The 15,484-nt window shown below is 36.0% G+C and overlaps 2 pseudogenes; both read right to left on the bottom strand.

Moving 5' to 3' along the window:
- Nucleotides 1–1,456: 1,456 nt before the first annotated feature.
- Nucleotides 1,457–2,405, bottom strand: LOC136174964 (olfactory receptor 1165-like; annotated as a pseudogene).
- Nucleotides 2,406–8,903: 6,498 nt separating this feature from the next.
- On the bottom strand, nucleotides 8,904–10,342 carry LOC136174481 (olfactory receptor 5D13-like; annotated as a pseudogene).
- Between the last annotated feature and the right edge of the window lie 5,142 nt (nucleotides 10,343–15,484).

Raw genomic sequence — 15,484 nt, 5'->3', positions numbered from 1 at the left:
CTTTTCCCTCAGAAACCAAATCAATCAAAGTAATAATAATGAGAAATAAATCAAATGGCAAAGTCCCATCAATGAAAACAATGGTGGGATTTCCCTGGTGGTCCAGGGGCTAAGATTCTTTGCTTCCACTGCAGGGAGCACGGGCTTTATCTCTGGTTGGGAAGCTAAGATCTCTCATGCCGTGCAGCACAGCCAAAACTAAAACTAAAAATCAATACATTTAAACAATGGTAAAATAAAACCAGCTAATATAATCTTATAATTATGAAGGAGTATAGACGAATGAAGCCGAGAGGGCCTGGCTACAGCCGAGAATGTGTTAACGTGCAGAGCTAAAGAAAAAGTGACGTAGATTTTAGAGCCCCTAAGAGTCTCAGGGTTTAAAAGAATGAACAAAATAAATACTGAAGTCTGTATGAAAATGAAACAGTCAAGGATAAATGGGATCCACTTATAGGGAAGAAAAGCTGTCAGAAGTTGCTCTAATAGATAGTGAGCTTTACTTCAAAGTTATCATAAAGAATACATGGTAATGGCAGGTACTTCAAAGGAATAAAAGAAAGACTTATTATACTGAATGAGGTAGATTCATGATTAAGTCCAGTTATTCAGAAGCATTTCTGTTAATCTCATTATAATTTTTTCATACTTCATTATTGACAAAGAGCATTTCTTTTCATTTGGATTATGAGTGCAAACCTGAGACGTGAATGAGTATATGTCAGAAGAAGAGAAAATAAAGCAGTTCTTAACTTGGGCTTTATCACTGAGTAATCATCATAACTCCTTAGACATACATTTAACTTTTTCTCAACATTCAGTATCATCTTAAATACCTTTTGTTGAACTATATTATACTGGTATTCAAAAAATGAGTGATGCCTACAGATACTAGCTATTATTTTCAGGATCTTCTTGCTTAAAATCAGGTAATATTTTTATCATGCAAACTCAAAAGTCTTCATTTTACCTGGAGTAAAATAAAGTTTTGAGAAAAGCTAAAAGTTGCATTTTATAGAACTGAATCAAAAGAGTTAGTTATGAGAACCTGAGTGCAAATTTAACCCTAACCCTAACACTAACCCTAACCTTAACCCTGACACTAAACATAGTTATCATCTGTGTTTGCAGCAGTGTTACAAATCACAACATAAACTGTAGCATAAGGAATGAGTCCCTAACAATATATCTCTTTTTGTCACTGTGACTTCCACAATGTATTATTTCTATATTAATTCAGAAATAATTGTAGCTCATCCTGATCACCAAATAAAAAATGCAAAATGCAACATACAATTTATTTGAAACATAACCATATATTTACTTAAAATAAAGATAAGCTAGCATCAGAAATATATATGAAAATTATTAGGCATAATATGAACATAAACATATTTGAGTTATACACAACTTGACTTTAATTCAAGTGACTTTTCAGTTCCATTGGACTTCTGAATTATATTGAAGGGGAAAGCAGTTTCATAGTTATCAAACTCCTGACTGTCTCTTTCACATCTTTATTCCTAAGGCTATAGATAAGAGGGTTCAGCATAGGAATCATGACAGTAAAAAACACGGTGGCTACTTTGACCAGGAGCCATGAGCTTTTGGAGTTGGGGACACAATAAAGGAACAGGACAGTCCCATGGAAAATGGTGATGGTGGTCAAGTGTGAGGCACAGGTGGAGAAGGTTTTTTGGAGTCCACCGGCTGAAGGCATCTTGATGATTGTGACAGCTATGAAAACATAGGAGGCGAGGATAATCAGGAGGCTACACACCTCATTGAGTGTAGAAATGATGAAACATGTCAGATGACTGAAACGGGTGTCAGAACAGGAAGTAGAGATGAGGGCAGAATACTCACAGCCAAAGTGATGTATGACATTAGAACCGCAGAAGGACAGCCCCAAAAGAGAACATGTGATTGTCAAGGAACACATTCCACCCCACGTGTAAGTCCCAGCGACCAGAAAGCTGCAGAGCTTAGGGGACATAGCAACTGTGTAGAGCAGGGGGTTACAAACAGCCACAAACCGGCCATAGGCCATCACTGCTAGCATGGACATCTCCGTAATCACAAATGCGCAGCCAAAGAAAAACTGTGCCATGCATCCTTTGAAAGAGATAACTGTCTTCCACAACCAAGACACCTAGAAGTTTGGGTGTAAATACACTGGAAGAACAAATATCCAAAAAGGATAGATGGCTGAGAAAAAAGTACATGGGTGTGTGTAGTTTGGGACTGGTCCTTATGATCACAATTATGCCAAGGTTCCCCACCAGAGTGACTGTGTAAATGGTCAAGAACACCAGGAAAATGGGTACCTGGAGGCGTGGGTATTCTGAGAAGCCCGAGAGGATGAATATGGTCACAGAGCTCTGATTTCCTCCATTCAGTACCATGGCTCTTGATTTAAAAAATAAAAATGAAGAAGAATTAAAATTGAGCAGTGGAACATGAGAAGGTGGAGTGAAAGAAACTGAAGATAGCTCAACCTAAGCTAGTGAAGGCAGTGTGATCAGCGTATACTCAGGAATGCTCTGAAGTGTCAGGTTGAAGTCCTTACTTGACAACTTAAGTGAATGTGATTATGGGAAATTAGTTTTATCCTTTAGAATTTTAGTTTCTCAATAAGAAAGAATAGTATTTATCAATAGTAGTATTATACATAAATGATTCTTAAATGAATGTGATGCTTAGAGCATTAAATATCCCCAAGACAGAATATAATTCTGTGAAAATGCAGGTTGCAGAGAAGGAAATCAGAAAAAAAAGAAAAAGAACTAAACAAATCATTGGTTGGATTATGGGAGTCACATGATAAAAGCAGAATTGACTTGGGAAAGATTAAACACTTTTAATACATAAAGAAAAATATAATAGTAAATTTCTGTTGGATTAAACATATAACTGCACATGCATGATGGTCCTGGGACTAATAAAAATAGAAGTTAGCCTGTATATTGCTGTTTTCAGCTCATATAGGTTTCCTCTGCCAAAAACCTTCTGGATTCTATATCCCTCAGAATGAAAGGATGATCCTAGGTTGAATCAACTCACCAAATGCCAGATATCCTTGGTGTGTTTTTATGATGGATTCCTTGCTAACACTAATATGCTGCATACACGTTTTGTATCAAAATTGAAATTTTGGTTTAAATATTTCCAGTCCTTTAATCAGAAAGCTGATGATTCCTGCATAATATAGTTAATAAAGATAGCAAGAAATATCACCTATCATTTTTGCAACAGTCAAGAAATTGCAGAAGGAGAATGAACACACCCTTGAGGAATAGACAGACTTAGAAATTATACTTCATGATGGTGTTTTAATTTGCTTTATATCTAACCACCTAACCCTGGGGACTCAAACCCTGAAGAATTCTTACAGAGTTTATTGTCATGAGCTACAAACAGAATAACGAAAGGAAACTTCCTCTTCTGTAATTTACAGTATGATTTCTTTTGTCATTGACCTATTGCTGATGTTTTTAAAAATAATTCACCTCTATACAGAGGCTGTGTTCATGCATGCTAAGTCGCTTCAGCTGTGTTGGACTCTTTGCGACCCCATGGACTGTAGCCTGCCAGGCACCTCTGGCCGTGGGATTCTCCAGGCAGTAATACTGGAGTGGGTTGCCATGCCCTCCTCCAGGGGATCTCCCTGACTCAGGAATTCAATCCCTCTTATATCTCTTATGTCTCTTGCATTGGCAGGAGAGTTCTTTGCCACTAGCGCCACTTGGGAAGACCATACAGAGGCTATACTTCTTATCATAAAAATTATATTAACGTATTTTCCAATGACCCTAACCCAAATTATGGCTGATAAGATACGCTTTTTAGTCTTATATATCTCTACATATATTAATATGAAAACACACTTAACAATACACTACACAAAACACACAACATTATACTATACATATTTTTGCACTTAGCCAGTTAGGCTTATTATTTGTCATGCCCTGAATATGAGTGCCATCAGCTAAGGGTTGGTAGAGTGGAGATTTATTAGGTGTCATGATACTGGCTTAGAGTGCAAGGAGGCCCAACCAGTCAATCCTAAAGGAAAGCAGTCCTGAATGTTGATTGGAAGAATTGATGCTGAAGCTGGAATTCCAATACTTTGGCCACATGATGCAAAGACCTGACTCATTGGAAAAGACCCTGATGCTGGGAAAGATTAAAGCAGGAGGAGAAGAGGGCCACAGAGGGTGAGATGGTTGGATGGCATCACCAACTCGATGGTCATGAGGTTGAGTAAACTCTGGGAGTTGGTGATGGACAGGATGGACTAGCGTGCCGCAGTCCATCAGGTCATAGAGAGTCAGACATGACTGAGCGATTGAACTGACTGACTGACTGACTGATGATCCTGGTGATAGATTCAGCTATATTTTTGTACTACAGTCATAGAGGTCATAGCACTAATATTTTAAGTTCATCCATGTGATCCCAACACCTACTCCTTTATGTCACATATCAAGAAAGAAAGAAGGTTGTGTAAAATATTGACCCAATAAGATGTTACTACATAGTTTCTTTGAAAGAGGAAATTGCAACCCCCCCAGTATTCTTGCCTGGAAAATTCCATGGACAGTGGAGGCTGGTGGGTTACAGTCCAGGGGGTCTCAAAAAGTCAGACACAACCAAACACATACACACTTTCATACATACATACGCATGTAGTTTCCTGTATAGTAAATTTTGATATACACATATGTAGAGGCATTGGAAAACAAAGATTACACAAGTTATTCAAAGTGTTTGACAATTCTAGTGCAGCTAATTTTGGAAGATTTAGCCAAATGGGTAACCTACAACTCAGCAGCTAATTGAAGTTGACATTTACAAGTGTAAGCTATTTTTAATATGTGATGATGAAGAAATAAAGAAAATATCTGCTTACTTGTTTGAGCATCTATTGTAAGCCACATCAAAGCAGTTGGCCTGATATTTCAACTGAAGGTTTGTTAGGGCAGAGATTGAATCACCAAATATACTTGTAATTCCAACCAAAGGAGCCTTTTAAAAGAGAATCACTTGAAATAGGTTTTTGGTTTTTTACTTCTTTGCTATTTTATAGATTTCTTAGTATGCTTTTTATTAGTAAGTCAAATATAAATGATAAAGATAGCTGAAGTTCATGTAGACCAAAGATAATTAGTTCAACAAGTTCTACTTTTAATTTTATTAATTCTATAAAGCATTACTCTAAAATTCTAAATTCCTTTCTTCCAAATTTTGTTCAGAATTGCATGCTAGTTTTAGTTAAAGCAAGCACTGTGTATATGATATGAACTTGTTTCTTTTTAAAACTATTTATTCATTGATCTTTGGCTCACGGGCTCTAGAACACAGGCTCGGTCTTCATGGGGACAGGCTGAGTCGCGCCATGACATTTGGGATCTTCCCAGACCAGGGATCCAAATGGTGCTTTTATCCTTCAATATGGAGTTTTAATTAAAGCTTTAGGGCCTTAATTCCATAATTTGACAGTGCTTCTAAATAGAGAAGCCCAGATTGTGAATGCTCCCACAGAGAGGTTGGGGATTGCATTATATAAATATGTTTTCAAAAATGAATATTTTAATTATATGTGATATGGGATCTTTTGTGTTAAAAAACAGAATTATTTCAAATTCAGATGAAAAGATGTGTGAGAGAAGTAAGTGCCAAATGCTCATTTAAATAATAAATGACTAAATGGTTTTATTTACAGAACTTGCTATTTTTTAAACAAGTAGAGTGAGGAAAAAAAAGAGAAATTAAAATAAAGGCAAGTTAAACTACAGGAAAATATTTGTCAGGAGAAATATGGAGGTTCTAGAGTCTAGACTAGAGAGATATTAAAATAAACTGTAAATAGACCCAGACAGATTGTTGAAGAAACTTTTTCAAAGGAAGAAGTATTTTTTTTTTTTTGGTCTAATGCAAAATCAGACTGTATCCTAACAGACACAAACAGGCAATTGGGGGGAAATATCAAAATATACTGGAATGCCATCAATATTGCAAAATGTCACAGAGCATGTGATAAAGAAAATTATTTTATTATGTGGAGGACTATATAGTCTCTGACACACAGTTTTCCCACTGAGAAATTTAGGGAAGTTTACTAGTGGCTTAATAAAAAAAGAAGATTCTTTTAGGGCTACCATATTTCAACTTATTTCAAAGTAAATTTTGCCAAAGTGTTGATGCCCAGAATTTTGTAGTTTCCTACTGTAAGTTCCCCAGGACAATCAAAAGAACCCATACCTCATTTTCTCCCATTTCCTGTGGCCACCACAACTTTCATGATAGCATTCTCCACCAGACACCCAATTTTTCAAAACATTTGGTTCAGTGGACGTTACATTACAGTATCCACAAAGGGTAATTTATAAACTATAATATTACTACAGACCATTGATTATTGGAATCTATTTTTTTTTTTTTATTCACATGATGCTTGTTCTGTGTTTAAGGCTAAAGATATTGTCCAAATACTCATCTTTGAAAGCCTTCCCCAAAATTACCACCTGAATTTCTTTGGGAAAACATAAACCTCACTAGAAGGTTATACTAGGAAATTAGGTTTCTTTTTTAAGTATTGAAAAAATTAATCACGATATTGCACAGTAACGATCACACTGGAAATGTGCCATCTTTAAGAGTGGAGGATGCTATGGTTAGTAGAATATGGAAAAATGAAGATAGGTATCATAGATCAAAAAACTATTTTTTATCAACTTGAATCAAGAGCTCTTTTACTAATTTCCTACTAAATCTAGTAGATTTTATATTTTAAACGTTTTACAACTTTTGGTTCTGAATTTCCCTTATGTGAGGGCTTCCTGGTGGCTCAGATGGTAAAGAAGCTACCTACAGTTCTGGAGATGTGGGTTTGATCCCTGGATGGGGAAAGATCACCTGGAGAAGAGAACAGCGACCCACTCCCATCCTAGGCTCCCTCCCCTCTCCTCATTGCATTCTTCAGGTCATCACAGAACACCAGAGTGGGCTCCCTGTACTGGAAAGGAACATTCGGTTATGACCCTTGGATGACAAGCAAACGCTAAATTATTATCACTATTGCCATACACAAGAGGGTCGGGAATTTTGTTGTGCACCCTAAACAATTAAAGACATGTGATTAGTGTAAAGCGTTATGGTAAACATTTAATTTTCATGGAAAACTAAGTCATGTGAGGAAACAAACAATATTTAATATGTTGAGTTGTAACTACAACACACGGTCCCTCCCTGCCCTCTGCTTATAAACATTAGTAATGCTTCGTGAGACCCAAATAGGAAAGTCAAGTTCATATTCTTAGTCTCAAACAGCCATTTGCTTAAAGCAGTCCAATGACCCATCAATTATTAAAACCTTTGGTAAAACCAGTCATAGTCATTGATTATCTGTTATTTGATATAGAATTACCTGAAATTATCAAGGTTGAATATCTTTAAAGAGATAAATGTTTTAATTAATCTTTGGTGAATATTGAGCCAGGGCTTTCCAGGTGGGGGTGGTAGTGGTAAAGAATCTGCCTGCCAATGAAGGAGCCGCCAGAGGCTCTGGTTCAATCCCTGAGAGGCCTGGATTTGATTCCTGCACTGGGAAGTTTCCCTGGAGGAGGAAATGGCAACCCACTCCAGCATTCTTCCCTGGAGAATTCCATGGACAGAGGAGCCTGATAGGCCACAGTCCATGGCACCACAATGTCAGACATGACTGAGAAGGCACGCATCACCCATGCACAAATATTGAGCCACATTCTTCATGTCACCCCATACCCCTGACCTGACACATAAAAGCTCTACAAGAAGCAAAATTTTTCAAACTTTGACTTTTAGCTTAGCCATTTTTTTTTCCTTTGACTTGTAAAAAGTTAATAGATGAGACCCAAACAGGAGCTTAATTGCTTCCAACATAAGAATGATCCAAGGAGGATGATATACAGACAGGTCTGGAGACTGATTTGTTGGTCCGATTAGCCCAGCCTTGAAGCTCCAGTGGACCTGCCTCATATCAGCAGAGCTACCTCAGGAAAGTCACTTTTTCAAAAATAGCTCTTGTTACAACCTACTGGAGTTCATAAATGTTTCTTTTTCATCATGGAATAGCTAAGGCTTTATTGAAATCTGTATATTAAATCATAAGCAATTTGTTGATTGGTATATTGTACTGTCATTGGAGAACTGGTTTAAAGATACTGTAACTTAAAATGAATTGAAAGTTACCTCAGTAAAATTTCCAGTCAAATAAGTAGATGAATAAGTTTTAAAATGTACAACCACAATGATGCAAGTGGAAAAACTTAGGTGATAGGTATATATTATATCTCCAACATTTGTATCATTTTCTTGAACTAGTACATAGGAAATATTTTATATGGTTTATAATATGGTTATATTACCAATTATAGTTTATGCCATATTCAGAACTATTTAAGATAAATTCATTTGTTATCTGTCTTTATTTGCCTGGGAAACTTCCAAAATCACAATGTTTCTTATTGAATTAATAAAGTCTTTTTTAAGATAGTTAGAGTTTTACTCTAAGCAGCTTTTAACATACTACTTTTATATTAAGAAGTAAAATTTCCTTATTGTAGACTATAGCTCTTCAGATCCTTTCAAAATTCCTACAGTTCACTTGACTTGAATTAGACTGAAATATAACCAGGGCAACTACAAGGTCAGATATTATACACACAAAACAATTACAGCTCAGTATCTGTATAAAAAATTTAAGTAGTCCTTTATTTCTATTTTAATTTGTAATTTTAAAGTTACTTTCATAAAATAAAAAAGTGAACAGAAATTGGCCTGTCAATTGCAAGGTTAAAATAGGTTCATGATTCAATTTGCTATTGAGAAACTCTTACTCTCTAAAAATCTTTCTAGCTTTACATTTTATCACAGAGCAATTTAATATTCAGTGATTTCTTCACCAATTCTTTCACATCTTTGTTGCTGAGGCTGTAGATCACTGGGTCCAGCATGGGGATGACCACTATGTAAAAGACAGACCATGAGCCATGAGCTTCTGGAGTTAGGAACACAGTAGAGGAAAAGGATGGTCCCGTGGAAGATGGTAACGGCAGTCACGTGGGGGGCACAGCTGGAGAAGGGTTTGTGGCGCACCCCCCCACCCCCTGTCGAAGGCATCCTTAAGACAGTGATAAAAATGCAAACATAGCAGGTAAGGATAATCATCAGGCTGCTTACTTCATTGACTGTAGCAGAGACTAAAATGATCTCCTGGCTAATGTGGGGGTCAGCAGGAAACAGCAACAGTGCCAGCATGCTCACAGACAAAGCTATTTATGATCTTAGTCCCACAAACGGATAACGTTGACAAAACGTGTGTGTATATTAAAAAACAGGCTACACTCCAAGAGTATGATGCAGACACCAACAAGAAACAAAGCTTCTGGGACATCTAGAGAAGAGGGTTTCTAACGGCCACAACTCGATCACATGCCATCACTGCCAACAGGAATGTCTCTGTCACCACAAATATGCAGACAAAGAAGAACTGCATGAGGCATCCTGTGAAGGAGATGGTTCCGTCTTCTACAATCAGGTTTTCTAGTAGCTTGGGTGTAACTACTGTTGAGTAACAGAAATCCACAAAGGATAAGTGGCTGAGAAAGAAGCACATGGGCGTGCGGAGCCTGGAGCTGGACTTGATGATCAGGATCATGCCCAGGTTCCCCGGCACAGTGACTGTGTAGATGGTCGGGAAGACCAGGAACAGGGGCAGCTGGAGCTGAGGATATTCCTAGAAGCCCAAGAGAATGAAAGCGACCTCAGCACTCTGGTTCGCTTGGTTCTTGTGGACAAAATATGAATGCTGATCCAGAAGTAAAAACCAAAATTTGAAATAGTAAGAGACCAGAAAAGAAAATGTGTTGAGAAGTTCAATGGGTCTCTGTTAAGAGTGTTGTTGAAAAATACCAGATTCCCACTTTATTTGAAATGCTGGTATTTGCTTACATAGTGATTCCACAGTGAATGATAATTTTATATCAATGTAACCATTGAAAACAAAGAATTAAAACAGGCTGAACCCTGCTCTATCTCAGATAATAAAATTCAGTATTTATTTATTTATTTTTCACTGTGCTGGGTCCTGGCTGCTGCTCACAGGGTTCCCCCAGTTGCAGTAAGCAAGGGCCTCCGCCAGCTGTGGTTCTGGGTCTCTCACTGAGATGACGACTCCCCACCCTTGCTGCAGAGGAAAGCAGAATTCAGCAGCGGCGGCTCTCCAGTGCAGGCTCAGTGGAGACGGGCCCCGCTGCCGTGCTGTGTGGACCCCTCCTGGACCAGGGACTGAACCCATGGGTGTCACTCACTGGTAGGCAACCTTCCAACCGCTGGACCACCAGGGAAGTCCATCAAATAATAAAATTCAGTATTATCAGCTGACTTCCTGGAACACTCTCTTTGCATGAATTTGAGCTTAGTGAAACAGTTCAGTTGGAGGAAAAGCATATGAGATTCTACAATTTCTTACCTGACTCACTTCTTTAGCTCTGAGACAAATTACTTACAACTATTAATTTTTTAAATGATAACATCCCTGAAAAATAGTTAAAGTTTACTTTGATGTTCTGCCCTTGAACTCCTAGTAACCCAAAATTTTCAACCCATTCTGGAATCGTGCTGTGAAAGTACACTAAACTTTTTCACTTACATTGAATTAATTTTGAAAATGTTTAAATGCTATTCTTTATAGCCTATTTTATTATTCATCAGGAGGTTAACAACAAAATAAGTGCCATACCTGCTGTGATAATAGCTGAAAGTATCTTGGACAAAAAGCTTTTCTTTTTCCAGCATAGCACATTGTAGAATTTGGTTGACAAAAATAAAAACTATGAAGCTACTGGACAAAGCCTATAAATTTCAAGATACAGAAAAAACATGTATTACTGCATTTTAATTAAGTTTTTAGCTTTTTCAAAGAAAAATATCAAGAAAAAAACCATTTTAAAAGGGATATCGGAACATTTCCTTGTTATTACTGCTATCACAAGGCATATCTTCCTTAATAAGATGAGAATATTAGTATAAACTTTGAATCACGAGAATGGAACTAGATATTTCAATAATGAATCCAAAGGTTATACGACAAGGTGTGATGCATAGTAGATATTTAGCTTTCTTGTTCATTGGAATTATGAGTAACGGCTATGATTTTTAAAAACTTATGAGTTGTGAAAATCAGGCACAAAATGGATTGTTGTCAACTGGAGCACACATTTGGGAAGACAGTGTAGACCTCCTTTTCTCTAGAGCCCACACAATAGATACACTATAGTATTTTGTTTGAACACTTAGTCTACAATGCATAATTATATTTCTAATGTCCTACAGATTTTCTTACTCCATTACAGCTTTCTCGGATTGCCACGTTCTGACCCTGTAGGAAAGATATCTTCCAAACACCATCCCCACAATAGACCCTCTGTAACAATAGTGTAAGTTCTCAGTCCTTCCTTCAGTTTAAAATACTCTGTGCAAGATCAGAATAATTGTCCATGATTACTTTAACCTGACTTTCCGTGACTTTAAGATTCCAAACAAATGTTATTAGTGAATGCATGGCATTTCTATCATTCAGTTTGACTTTTTCAAAACTGCTTGTATCTATCAAAATGTGTATATCACTTAACGCATTCTTGTTTAGTGAAAGTGAGTCTATCAAACTGTGTTGCATAGCACATGCCCATTTCCTTATATTAGCAGCTTATTTCCCCACTTTATTCTTGCTTCTGACGTTTTATTTTGCCACCTACTGTAATAGATAGTACTCCTTTTTTGCCCCCTTTGTATACATACAAACACTCCTGTTTATTACTCACAGGTATGATATGCCGTATTGTTTTATTTATAAATATGATTGTTGCTGTCTGTCACTTTGCTTCTTGAAGATTACAGGAAAAAGTGAAGACAGTGCTTGCTTTTTTTATTATTCTTCGTTTTCCAAAATGTTTATTTCATTTCCAGCTATATAGTGGAAACCCAACAAGAAAACCAGGATGAATAGTATTTGAAAGAAAGAAAGAATCAGAACACAATACCACAAACCTTTAAAATCAAATTAAATCATTTTGTGGGTACTTTGCTCTAAACATATGTGTCTCCTGCAAAGATTGTTGGGACTCTGCATTTTCTTTTTAAAATAAAACAAGGGTTATGAGTCAGCTCACCTGAATACAAAAACCCTTGAATGAGTCTGCTAAAGAACTCCTTGCTAAGAATTAAACACCTGGAATGCCGCTGCTTACTATTTAATAGAAACAGACCTGAAAACGGGAGTGCAACCCACCAGTAAATTTATGAGCTATTTCATATATTGCTATTTTCATATATATTCTACATATATCACTACTATTTTACATATATTACTATTGAGAAAACTCCCAGATACCAAAGGTAAGATCAAACTGGAAACTAAATCCTGACACAAAACTGCATCACAAATATATGCCATCAAGATCTTAGGGATGTGGAGACAGACATTATCACTAAAGTGTTGCCTTGATGACTGCAGTTCAGTAATTAGATGTTAGCACTGTCCCAGGTGGTGTCTTGATTGTATATTATTTCCCTAAAACCTTAGGGCATTTGAATTATCAGCTTGTTTAATCTTAAAACGTAAAAGAAATTGCATCTGTTTCTTGATTTTATATGGATGCAAAATATAAAACTATTCAAGAGAAAAATAATCTATTTGACAGTATTGCAGAAATAGCTTTTATTAAACTATGTTTAATTTATTTTTCTATTTTCTTATGACAGTAAATACTCATATTTTCTTATGTTTTTCAAAATAGAGGACCTAAACAGTAACTTATATTGTTTATTTGGTATATTACACCATTTATATTGTAAACTTCATGTTATATTTACATTACTGATTTTATCAAGAGGAAATTACTTTCATTGTTGTTTTTCAAATGTAAATACAGTGTTCTCAGATGTTTAAATTTACTATTGAATCTTAAAAAACAACTCAGTGGACGTGAATTTGAGCAAGCTCCGGGAGATAGCAGAGGACAGGGAAGCCTGGCGTGCTACATTCCATGGGGTAGCAGAGAGCCGGACAGGACTTAGCCACTGAACAACAGCAGCATGCCAAATGCACACTTTTTTGTACTAAATCCCTCTTAGATATGATGTATTATCTTATTTTATATATCAATGAACTGATTTGCTATTTGAACTGGTTGCCCATATTTATTTATGATATATTATTCTGTACATTTCTTGTCTGGTGATACCGTCATCAGACAATAAGCTATAAAACACTCCCTACTTATTTTACAGAGAGGCAAAGTTTATGCAAGATTGACAATTATATCTTCTTAATGTGGAATCTTCCTTGAAGATAAGACTATGATATTTATAAAGAATTTTCTGGAGTTTTGATAATAACAGTAGGAAATAAACACCAAATATAACTAGAAAATTACTCCTAGATGTTTCTTCTTTCAGGCCCTTCTTTCAAACTCAGGGTTATTTTTATTTACTTTCTGTTGAGTATTATCTTTGTGCTTAGAATGAAACTGTTTTTCATCTACAAGACTGTTCTTGAACTTGAATGAACTATTTATCTAGGCAGTCGTACCCAGGAAGAATAGCATGGAAAGAGTGTTCCATAGTCTGTTCCCCTACTAGCTCATCTAAGTTTTTCTTTATCTCTTTCAGGCAAAATATTTTTTTAGGATGATGAATAGTAATGAAGGCCAGCTGTGCAATAAAGAATTTAACCCACCATCTATGGAGTTGGTGTATCATATGACAGTTGCCCAGCATCAGCAAATTTGCTGAAATCTTACTTATTAATATACATGATATGAAAATTAGTATTACCAATGAGGCTTATGGGCTTTCCTGGAGGCTCAGACAGTAAAGAATCTGCCCGCAATGCAGGAGGACAGGTTTTGATCCCTGGGTAAGGATGATCCCCTGGAGTAGGGAATGGCTATCCACTCCAGTATTCTTCCCTGATGAATTCCATGGACAGAATAGCTTGTGGGCTATATCCACGGGGTCGCAAAGAGTCGGAGAAGACTGAGAACCTAACACAATGAGGTTTACACTGAACTTATAACATTTTCTCCATTAAGAGACTATTCTGTACATTCTTTCTTTATCTTGTGAACAATTTCATTAAAAATATTTCCACAACACTTTAGAAACAAAACAAAAAGCTGCACCTATGCAAACCACCAAGAAGACTTTAAAGTTAAAAGAGTATAATTTATTTCTGGAAATAAAGAGCTCATCATTAGAACTTTGTAGAACAGACAATAAAATCATTTATATTAACAGATTTTCAATCTTAAAATCATTACATTCATTGTAAAATTGTACTGTCAAAATTTATGGAGAATTTCTGCTTTAAATACATGTAAATAAATGACTATTCACAGTATTTTCTGAAGTAACAGACATTGTATTCTAAAGGATTCTGCAGCCATCCAGACTTTTTTTTTCTTTATAATTTGTTCTGGCTTTTCTTGAAAGACAGAAACCTAATTATAGCTTCAAAATTATTCTTTGCCTAAAATCTGTCATCTAATTTTTTAAGATTAGGATCTTAAATACAAGATGTGTAACATATTCAAAGATAGTTCATTGTATAAACTGCAGGTAAGTTTGCTAGTTGGGCAAAATTAAATCAGGTTAGCCAAGATGCTCTAGCTGATATTAGCAGGGTTCCCATTCAGTCCACCAATAATGTTACTTACCAATGAAGTTCTCTGTTATTTTATCTTTATATAGCAATAGCTATATCATACACAATTTAAGATTGATGTGAAGACTACTTTAGATTTAGCTGGAACTATTTCTGAAGTGTGCAGTTCTTATTTTATTTTTGATGTTTTATTTACAAGAAGCAAATAAATTTTATATTAACAAGTACAATTTGACCAAATTATATTCAGGACTTTGTGGGGACGGAAATATGACTTCTTTGAACTTATAATGTACCAATATTTCTTGTGTGGGATTAAATAAAAATGTCTTTTCAATTTAGTGTCTTAGTGTTGAACAACTCTCAGTTTACTATATTTCTGTTGATGCAACTCTCTCATAAATTTTCTATAAATTTAGCTATAAATTACTTTAACTTTTAGCTATATATTTTCAGAGCAACTCTATAAATCCATTGCTCGATGACTGTACCTTGGCAGCCAAATGATAATGTGAGCTTACTCAGAAATCTTTATATGAAAAACCACCTAGAGACTTAATTTAAATGGTCCAGGCTTTAATTATGTGTTGTTTGTTATTTTATAGGTAATTCTCTGAAGTTTACTAAAGTTGTTGCATGTTGTATTAGCCAGGGCCTCTCACACTTCAAAAGTGTGTACTGTTTTCTTTTCTGAAAAAAAAAATAGTTTGAAAGTACTGTAAATTCTGGAAGACTTGGACAACTATCCTCTTGAAAGTGCACACTAAATCTTAG

The sequence above is a fragment of the Muntiacus reevesi genome, chromosome 9 (genome assembly GCF_963930625.1).
Source record: "Muntiacus reevesi chromosome 9, mMunRee1.1, whole genome shotgun sequence".
Classification (NCBI taxonomy): Eukaryota; Metazoa; Chordata; class Mammalia; order Artiodactyla; family Cervidae; genus Muntiacus; species Muntiacus reevesi.
Note: the sequence above shows the minus strand (reverse complement) of the source record. Positions and strands in the feature narration are given on the sequence as shown.